Source organism: Lactuca virosa, chromosome 8, assembly GCF_052849685.1.
Source record: "Lactuca virosa cultivar CGN04683 chromosome 8, Lactuca_virosa_CGN04683_v6, whole genome shotgun sequence".
Taxonomy (NCBI): Eukaryota; Viridiplantae; Streptophyta; class Magnoliopsida; order Asterales; family Asteraceae; genus Lactuca; species Lactuca virosa.
In genome coordinates this window covers 64835193-64846358 of record NC_136433.1, presented here as the reverse complement: position 1 = coordinate 64846358, position 11166 = coordinate 64835193, and the positions used below count along the sequence as shown (strand labels likewise).

At 33.5% G+C, this 11166-nt stretch overlaps 1 long non-coding RNA gene across 1 annotated transcript; it reads left to right on the top strand.

Annotated features, from left to right (window-relative positions):
• Window positions 1-7804: 7804 nt before the first annotated feature.
• LOC145134848 (uncharacterized) lies at window positions 7805-9483 on the top strand. Its single transcript, XR_013719394.1, has 4 exons — window positions 7805-8450; window positions 8520-8669; window positions 8746-8986; window positions 9047-9483. It is a non-coding gene; the product is annotated as an uncharacterized LOC145134848 (long non-coding RNA).
• Window positions 9484-11166: the final 1683 nt, after the last annotated feature.

Here is an 11166-nt window from a genome sequence, read left to right as displayed (position 1 = left end):
TCCAAAATCAAACCAGGCTCAGATGATTACTGTTGACAACCTAGAATGGTAATTGTATTATACAAGCAGCTTTTTATCATATATATTTATGTAAACATTGGGTGTTAGTAGTTATAAGATTATAAAAGTTAGCAATAAAATAAGTAAAATCAAAATTCTAAAGCATACCCTTTCATCCGGGTTACAAAGAAACTTACAACCCACAATATCGGCCAAAAGTGTAGACTTAGGATCGACGACCATGTGGGGTCTGGTTATTCCTCTAAATTCGTGCATATAACCATGTAATGAGATGGTATGCAGCGTTTTTCCAAGCCTCTAAAACAATAGTATATTATAGTTAAGCTTTTAGTTTTTGATTATATTCAATGAAAGAACAAAAAAAACTCAATTTATCAGGAGAAAGTCAGAGAGGAAAGGTCACATTATAAAATACAATGTCTTAATAAGAAATGGATCAAAACTGCAATGGTATGATAGGAAATTTTGAAATATGATGATATAATCCATAAATAATGGACGTTATTAGTGTTTCTACCCTTCTGCATTTCATACAAAATGAATATTCATTCAAGTAAAAGAAACATGACTACTATGGTTTAATAAGGATAATAAGAATAATGACAGGAAAAATGGTAAATTTAAATGACTTACCACAGCTAAAACCATGTGAAAACTTTTCTTAGTGATTTTCTTAGGCAATAATCTCATATATGGTCAGGTTGATAACTGCAAGGGTAACAATAAACTTCTCAGCTCTAAACATAAAATACAATCAAGAAATTCATGACACTAATATGTCATTATATAAACATGGTATCTTTTATAAATTTGACCAAAAATACGTTTTCACTTTTCCTTTTCCTGCGTTAAAGTGTGCCTCATTGTTGACAGTCATTACTCCTACCTTTATATCCATTTGGGATGCAGTTACTCCATCATCATTTCCAGCAACCTGGAATCATTCAAGTCTGCAACTTCATTAACTGTATCCTTCCTTTATTTTATTTTAAAATTAAAAAATAAACCCCCTAAATTACATTGTTAAAAGAAGAGTTAAAAATTCACCTGAGAAGTGGGATGTTTATATACTCCACCAATAGCCATTAAATGGGTATTAATAGTTCTTCTCAATGCATTAAAGAATCAAAGTAGTCATATCCTTCCATTTATCCATCTTCACACAAATGTCACAAGAAATAATCAAGAAAAACTATCTAGTCGGTTTTTATATACTTTTTGATGAAGATTCGAGTTGAATAGGTCTAGGTTCAACTTCCAAAGAAAATAACCTTTTAAATGACTCATAAGATGCAAAAAATAGTGCTCCCTTACTCATGTACATGGCCAATCTTAGAGTCAACCCCGTGATTCCATTCCATTATTTTAAGAAAAAAATTAAGATTTATTTTTTTAAAGTGAATTTATTTAAGAGTGTCAAAAACCTCATCATAATGGTTTACAGATCCAGGTACCTACATAGAAGTAGAAAACCCATCCCATTTAAAATAATTCAAGCGTGAAAAATAAATCTATGATTGCTGGGAAATCCTCCAGCATGTTAGAACCATTCCATCCCAGTAATAAAGATCTTCACATCCTTTCTCATGTTCTACATTTTAGTTCATCATAAACTTGATTGCTAAAAGAGATTTGTAGAAACTTTGAATACAATGTAATAAATTAACGAATTAGTTGTTGTTCTTGATTTTGGAACACAACACACTCACACACAGAGAGCACACACAACACATACACACATGACACAAAAAAATCACACAAAGCAAAAAGTAGAGAGATACCAGAGAAGCATACTTGTTTAAATCCCACACCCAAATCTTGTATTTGGTTCCTGTATCTAAACCCCACATCCGATTCATGCACAAAAAGTATATATCCAAATGAGAACTAAATCCACATTCCTGAACACCCATATTCTAGGGAGATAGTTTTCCAAACGAAGTACACTATATGAATGAGTCAATGAAGAAGAAATTAACTCAACGCGTCAATTTATCCAGTTCATCAACGTTGAATTCTTTCGCACATAGTAAAATTATCTCGAATTTCGATAGTTTTTTGGAAACATAAATTCCTTATTGTCAGTTGTCCTCAACTCGGAAGTTGGAACTCAGATTGGTGATTGTGAGAGTGAAACTTGAAAAAAATCAAACTCTAAACAGCAGGTTTAGATCGATTGAATACACAAAAAGTTTAGAGAAATTGAGAGAATAGAAACCAGATATCTATTTGATTTAGAATGAGAAATTGAAACTTGAAAAGAATAGAACTTGAAAGAGCGTTTAGATTATCGATTGAGTACGGATTTGCTGATTATGAACTCGACCGATCGACTCCTCGATCTCCGCATACCACTCAATTTTCAGTTTTCAAGGATATTAACGAATACCAATTTGATCGATTGCAATTCTCAAAACTTCAGGAGTCAATTATTTAGCGGACCAGTACCTACATCTGAAACCCTAATCTCTTCGTCAACCACCACCTCTACAACATCCTTAACATCTGTAACATCCACCAATGACGCAAAGATAGATGCCAAGAGAAAGAGAGTTAGCGGCGATGGTGTTGGTTAGAGTCGGTGGAGAAGATGGTGAGTAAGAGGGGTTTGATGGCTTCCTTTTGAGATATTGAGAGAGTATATTATACGTAGAGAAGAAGAATTACAATTGATTATCCATAAAATGCGGTGACCGGCTCAAATTTTAAAACAAAAGTGGTGCCTCGATCGGAAGTAGCAACATGGCATCAGGTATACTTTTAAATCAACAGGATATTGCCACGATGCTTTAAGGACCAAATATTTTAACAACCATTGACCAGACATTCACTATAAAGGGACTAAACTTGCCAACCCTCAAACTCATGTGGCAAAAGTCTGAAAGATAGAAAAGTTACTATTGCTAAGTCCATCCACTTATATATATATATATATATATATATATATATATATATATATATATATATATATATATATATATATATATATAGGGCTAGGTTATAATGTGGATGGACAATTATTGTGCGGACGTGTGGACAATGCTATTCTATGAGATTTACTAAGAGAACAAGTTGTTTAGTAATGTGAATACGTTCAACCTCACACAACTATTGTCATTTTCATGCATTCTCACTAATTCTTATTCATTTTTGTTCTCACACATCGTTTTTCACTTATTTTCATTCTTACAGAATACGACTCAATAAAATTCTGACAACATTCTGACAGAATGAGAATAATAATAAAAAAAGTTTATAATAACCTTATAGACAAATTAATTATTGAGAATGGGTGATAATGACAATAGTATTGTAAGATTGAACGTATTTACGTTATCAAACAACATATTTTCTTTATCATTCTCACAGAATAGCATTATCCACAAGTCCACACAATAGATGTCAATCCACATTCGAACCTGTCTCTCTCTCTCTCTATATATATATATATATATATATATATATATATATATATATATATGTATGTGTGTGTGTGTTCGTTTATTAAATTTACAACATATTTTTAGTAAATTTAGAACATAATTTTAGTGTTTTTAAAATATATCAAATAATAATCTATAATTGATTAGGAATTATAAATATCAATATTTATATGTTTGATTATGTTTTTTATGATACAAAAATATTAAAATATGACAAAATGAAAATTTTAAACTTTTGAGCTTTTAATGATCATGTATAATTATTTATAATTGAAAAATTAAATTTCATCTTATATTTTATTGCTTATATATAACAATGATACGTAGATTCAGTTAATTCTTTCTCTTATTATTATTATATTTTTTTGACAATTTTTTTTAACAAAATATAATATGGCAATTCATTTCTTTTTATAATTTGAAAAAGAAAAAAACATTATAAATGCTCCCTGTGGTTTCTTCATATCAGAAGTTTAGTCCTTGTAGTTTAAAAACATCATAGATGGTCCCTGTGCTTTCAAAACTTTTGACGCTTGGTCCTTATTGCTAACTCCGTTAAGTTTGTCCGTTAACTGAAGGACATTTTCGTCATTTCACTACCATAGGGACCATTTATGATGTTTTAACTTATTAAAAAATATATATATGCAAAGGGGGTCCCATCCCCCCTCTCTCTCTCTCTCTATAACAACCAATTAACGTTCCATTCCCTTAAAATCCATAACTAAAATATGAAGTTTCAATCAATTGTCTTCTCCCAAACATAGTTTTCGTAGATTCACTTGAAACTTGGTGCAAGTTCAAGGTTGTAGCTCTTTGTATTCAACTGGTATCGGAGGTAGTAACCTAATGAGTTATCGCCCGCCTTTTTATTCAACTCCACCCCATTTCCTTTCACCTGTAGATCGATTTCGAAAAACAACAGGTATGTGTGCTTTAATCAATGTCGTACAAAAACCCTCATATATGTGGGTTGGTTCGATTGAGAAGCAGCAACGCACACACACATTCAATGTGTGTCGACCACAGACAGAGGGGATGAGCACAAGAGATTTTGAGAGAAATTAGATGCATTATGTTTGTAAAGAGAATAAGAAGATGCAGGATAGAAAGGGTGTGACCTCCAGATCGTAAAACCACTGAAGACAACGATGTCTATGGTTGATCTGAAAGACGGAGACGAAAAAGCGGCGATCGTCCTTCTCCAGCTCGAACAACCACCTGATCTATCACGCTCTTTCTCCGGTTGTCCTTCTTGTTTGAGCTTACCAAGCCTCATTTTAGATTTGGAACAACATCTTCATCGTCTTTGTATGTGGGTTGAGATAGTCTGTAGCTCGATCTCTATTTGTGAAGGGGACTAATATCGGAGAAGAGAGTACCATTTTCCATCTCTCATCTTCTGCCCGAAAAGCGCCAGCCACACAACCCCATCCACATTGTCAGAAAAATTCACATATTGCCACAACACAAACTCTGGGTACGATTTTTCTTTATTTGTTGTCTCCACCTACAACGTCGTGCGAGAAAAATCATAGAATCATTCTCTTGATTATAAAAAGATGCAATCGAAATTCGTGATCCATCTGTTTGAGCGATAACTCTATGTATCGCACTCTTATAATTTCTATTAGTAATCACCCGCAATTCGATAAGCAATGCCCCATAATTAGTTAAGCATCGATTGTAAATTTGATTAGAATCATTAATTCTTAGATCGGATTTAAGGGTTTAGGGTTTTATGCTACCTCGATTTGTTCACTGAGATTGATGAAGCATGAATGACACATGGGTGGATCATCGATTTGTAGGTTTCAATAGAAGAGGGAGAAAGGGTAAACTCACCATTTGATTCACAGTGGGTAAACGAGGATGATGATGAATAGGGGTAGAGAAAGAGATGTTTAAGTGTGTCTGTGTGTGTGTTTTATTAGTTAGAGAGAGAGAGAGACCCCTTTTGCATATTATTTTATTATTTTTTTAAATAAGTGAAAACATAATAAATGGTCTCTGTGGTAGTGAAATGACGAAAATGTCTTTCAGTTAACGGACAAAACTTAACGTAGTTAGCAATAAGGACCAATTGTCAAAAGTTTTAAAAGAACAGGGACCATCTATAATGTTTTTAAACTACGGAAACTAAACTTCAGATATGAAAAACCACAGAGACAATTTATGATGTTTTTTCTTTGAAAAATTAACTATGCTCCACCTTTTATACATTAACCATATTCTCTTTTAATCATCTTTTTTTTTATTTTGAAACGTTTCATAATGTAATAATTAAAAAGACAAATAAGAATAAAAAACAGAAAGATATTTGATTACTCTTATAATTTTATGTCTTCGAAACGTTATATATAAATATCATACAAAATAAAAATACCTTTTACGAAAATAGAATAAAAACAATATAAGATTGGAAAGGAAAAGATAAATGGGAGTAGATACGGGCAAGACCCAGCTTTTGGCGTGATCCGTTGGGCATTAAAAGTTGGTCCATGATGTTGAACGTGAAACTGCCGTGTCTCTTGGGACCACCTCTCCGCATTATCTTTTTTAAAAATATTTCAGAATTTTATTATTATTAATATTATTATTTTATGACGAGTTATTTAAATATATTTCATAATTTATGTTGCCAAGATTTTTAAGGATCAAAACCTGAATTAAAAATGTACCAAAAACTATGGTTAATATTCAAACTTATTTATTTGTTATTTATTTATTTTTAATGCGGATCTTTCTTCTACGAGCATCAATGATGGTTAATACCTTAATATTTTGGTAGAGATTATCTATTTTACAAAATTACATTTTTAGTAAAAAGAAACTATTTTTGTAAACATTTTCCAGTACATAAGTTTTCTAAAATCCTTATTTATTTTAACATTTTTAGAAAACTTTTAAATTTTTTTTAACACATCATACATTATATTAATATTATTTTTTTCGAAAAATAGATGGTTATAAAAACAAAAACTATGGAAATACTATCTTATTTTAGATATTTAAAAATTTATATTAATTTTTCAAAAAACTTAAATATAAATTATTATGAGGGGCAATAAAATAAAATTGTTGTAAGTAAAAAGAATAAAAAGTAATACCGCAAATAGGTAATTAAACATTTAAAAATAAATCATAAGTTAATGATCGATATTAAATAGTTTCAAGTTATGGATAATAATAATAAATCATAAAAAATTATCATTTAAAATGCTTTAAGTAAATATTATTAGTATAATTTTTTTATAAGTTAAGCCAAACGGTGTGTACTCATGGTATGATGCGGTGAAGTCACATGAAATGGACGTTTAACCGTGGTGATATGAGATGCGGTGAACTCAAATGAAGCACCGTGCGAGGACCCATTTCCACACTCTCTTTTCTCCTTTTCTCCTCTGTACTGAATAGAAAATTTTATTTTTTATTTCATGCTTAAAAAAGAATAAAATTTTTTACCACTCTATAATTACAGAGGTTATAAATAACTTGTTTGGGTCAAAAATCAATTGAATGAATATCAACCAAATTGAATGAGAAACTGTAGTGTTGTAGGTAAAGTAATTATCAAGATTACAACAAGATTACAGAAGTGATTTATAAGGAAAGTCCTTGATTATTGCTAGGATCTCCGACACAAAACTTTGGGAGGTGATAATGATCACAAGCCTTGTTGGTTTGTATTGATTGAAAAATGGATTACAGAAATGAAAGTAAGTAGACGAGTACAAGTATTGTAGTGAGTCTAGCTGTATGTAGTGTGCGAAGTACATGTGCATTAATAGTCTAGTTTAAGTAACAACAAATTCGATATTTTCAGGATCCTCTTGAGTAAATATGAACACGTTGGCTTGACTTGGTATTTCCGGGTCTTCTGCCTGGTAAAAGTATTTTTTTCGTTAAGAATTAATCTTATGTTAACTATTTCTGCACATGTGAGAAAAAGACTAGAAATATATCCGTTAGGAACATTAGAAAATAATAGTAATGATAATGATAAGGATACTGAGATATGTTCGGGATCCTGGAAGTTCTTGAAGATCCGGGATCCTGAATATTATTGAGGACCTTGGCCCTAACAATTGCCCCCAAATTATACCTGCGAAATATTAAAATTAATCTCTGAATATTTAACGGTATAATTTAAAATAAAAAAGAAGAATAAGGATTTTAAAATTTTAACGGATAGAGAAATTTGAATCCCAACAGATAAAACTTTAGTCGTTGATATGGACATGATTATCTGTCAAATCATCATTCTTCCCTTCTGTGATCCTCACATAAATAAGACATTCATGTTCTTGATTCCCCTTTACTTTTTCAGCTCTCTTTCAGACGCTATTGAACATCTTCGAAGGTACTCTCCGTGTTCTTTTCTCCTTAATTTTCTTTGTCTTTGGTTATGGGCAAGAAAGCAAATCATTCTCTCACAAGCTTCATCGATGTTCCTGACGATGATTTCGTCAATCAAAAAACCTTAACTTATGTGGAAACTTGCTCCTTTGATGATTACGACATCGAAGCTCTGAAATCAGTTGGGGCCTTTTCCTGCTGGCGCCGTTTTCAGACCTTTCGATGTCGAGATTCAACCAGACTTTGTGTCTTCCTCTTGGGTTTGCTTCTCCGAATATCCTTTCTCCCTTGGTCTTTCTTACCCTTTTCCTGGAATCGTTTCCGAGTTCTTTGAGATTACCAAAATTTCGTACATTTAAGCCATGACAGCGGTTTGGACGATTCTTTACTAGATCGATCGACTGAACCGTTCCATGGGTCTTAACATTGGTTTGAACGAATTAACTCATGTATATGATCTTTCGACCTTTGGGAACTCTCGTTTTTTGCTTAAATTCAAAATTGATAAGTCACCCCTCGTTCTTAAGTTCAAGCATAATGATGGCGCTTAGAAAGAAAAGTAATTCTTCGCGAGACGCGACTCCATCCCTGACAGAAATCTCTTACCAAAGTCTTGGGTTAAAAAGGGTAGGGTTTCATGTTATTATACTAAGGATCCTGGAATTCACACTTCTCATTTTGTTTGATTTTTTGCAGCTTTCAAGTTTGAATAGCTCGTCCCTGTTGCTGAAGACACTGAAGATGGGATTGAGAGAATCTTTGATTTATCCGAGATTGAGAGATCATTCAAGCTCGAACAACCTAGTCATCAAGAGAGTTCAACTTTTATTATCCCCATGTCAACCGGTAAGGATCCTTAACTTTATTTATTTCATTTTCTGTGAAAGATCTTGAACTGGTTAAACTCTTTCGCTATGTTTAGGATCTAAATCCACACGTTCTGGTGCTCGATTTACCCTTGCCGATATTGATTCGGCTATGTCCAGTGGCCAACTAGTGGTCAAGAAGGAAAATATCTCATCCCTCTCCCTCCTAAGAGAGCTTCAATAGATTTGACTGTTAAGGCTCCAAGATCCCAAAAGAAGAAATCAACCGATGTTTTTGACCTGGAGAATCATGAAGCGGATGAGGCATTGAAGAAGTTGATCTCTTTCTCGCAATCTGTAAGCAACCTTGTGCTCTCTTTTATTTGCCTTCAGTTTCCTTACCGCTTTTCCTTACAGGTGGTGGACCATGTTTCTTACTACACTGAGGATCTCAAGGTTAAGCTTGATCGGGCGGAACAAGATTTGAAGGAGCAGGAAGGGATCAACAAGGAGTTTTTTGCAAAGGGTGGAAAAATTGGTCAAGGAGAAAGTGGAAAAAGAAGAGGAGCATTTAGCGGAGATTGAAGAGTTAATAGCTGAGGTGAAGGGTAGCACTGTTGTGGCTATTTGGGAAGCTAAGATCAAGCTTGAAAAGGATGTGGCCAACGTGGGATCTTGGAACGTAGCTGGCTGGCATGAAGCCCTAGCTAAATTAACTGGTGGGCCTGTTAACATCAATCAGGATCCTGTAGGGAAGCTAGAGGTGGGAGCAGAGGAGGAAGAAACAGAGAAAGTTCTAGGTGGTGATGATCAAATCGTGGTTTAAATTTGATTAGTTAAAAGCAATTTTAGTATTTTGGGTCTGTAAAACTATTAACCTTTTTTCTTTTTTTGTGGGGTTGATGGGCAACCCTTTTTATTTTAAGCCATGGTTGTTTACTTCTTCTTTCATGATTGATGTGGTTGTAGTAGTAGGTTTCCTGATGATCCCTGAATGATTAGGTTCCTAAAGAGTTTAGGTTTTACAAGAACTCTTGGGATCTTAATGATCTGCAACGGTTAGTCACCTACTTAAGACTTTAAAATGGTTGGGATCCTTAGATAGATGAACATTTAGTTATAGCATAGAAAGATTGTCTTTAAGAAACAAGGATAGATAGAACTTGATGGTTCTCAGGTTTAGTTTTGATCTTTTTGAAGTCTTCTGACTTAGGAGAAATTTCGTCCCTGTAAATCCTTCAGTTACCTAGGATCTTTGACCTTGTATTGGGAAGGATCCTTCTCAAGATAATTCAACTTAAGGAATCTCTAGGGAAAATCCCTATTTAGCTTCTGTTAGAAAATTCATCTTTAGCAAATATCAGGGAAAATCCCAACTTAGAAAAGTAATTGGGGAAGATCCTAATTACTGTGGTTTAAATTTGATTAGTTAAAAGCAATTTCAGTATTTTGGGTCTGTAAAACAATTAACCTTTTTTCTTTTTTGTGGGGTTGATGGGTAACCCTTTTTATTTTAAGCCATGGTTATTTACTTATTCTTGCATGATTGATATGGTTGTAGTAGTAGGTTTCCTGATGATCCCTAAATTATTAGGATCCTAAAGAGTTTAGGTTTTACAAGAACTCTTGGGATCTTAATGGTCTGCAATGGTTAGTAACCTGCTTAAGACTTTAAAATGGTTAGGATCCTTAGACAGATGAACCTTTAGTTATAGCATAGAAAGATTGTCTTTAAGAAACAAGGATAGATAGAACTTGATGGTTCTCAGGTTTAGTTTTGATCTTTTTGAAGTCTTCTGACTTAGGAGAAATTTCGTGCTTGTAAATCCTTCAGTTGCCTAGGATCTTGGAACTTTTATAGGGAAGGATCCCTCTCAAGATAATTCAACTTAGGGAATCGCTATGGAAAATCCCTATTTAGCTTCTGTTATAAAAAGTCATCTTTAGCAAATATCGGTGAAAATCCCAACTTATAAAAGTAATTGGGGAAGATCCCAACTTAGAAAAGTAACTGGGAGGATCCCAACTTAGAACATGACTGGGGAAGATCCCAACTTTGGAAATCCACTGGGGAAAATCCCAATTTAGAAAAGTAATCGGGGAGGATCCCAACTTAGAAAATAACTGGGGAAGATCCAACTTTGGAAATTCACTTGGGAAAATCCCAACTTAGGATAACATGTCAATGTTATAATCCTTCTATTAAACGTTAGTATCTTAACATATGTTTAGAAATAAGAGGGTTGCCAAGTTACTAAGTAGGAAATGATCCCCATACTCACATCTCATAGCAAGATACCGTGGTCCAAGCGAGGGGTAGAAACATAAACTCGTAAGAAAGAGGTTATTAACTCTTTAAACCTTAGAGGGGATTAAGTACCCTTAGTCGAAGGAGAGATGATCAGTTTCTATCCGTAGCGGCTAGGATCCTTGAATTTCTATGGTTTGCAAACGTTAGCTTAGGGTAGGCGTTAGCCTAGCTAATTCCCCTCCGATGCTTAAGTCAGTAATGGTCTTCGAAGAAATAAAACAAAAGA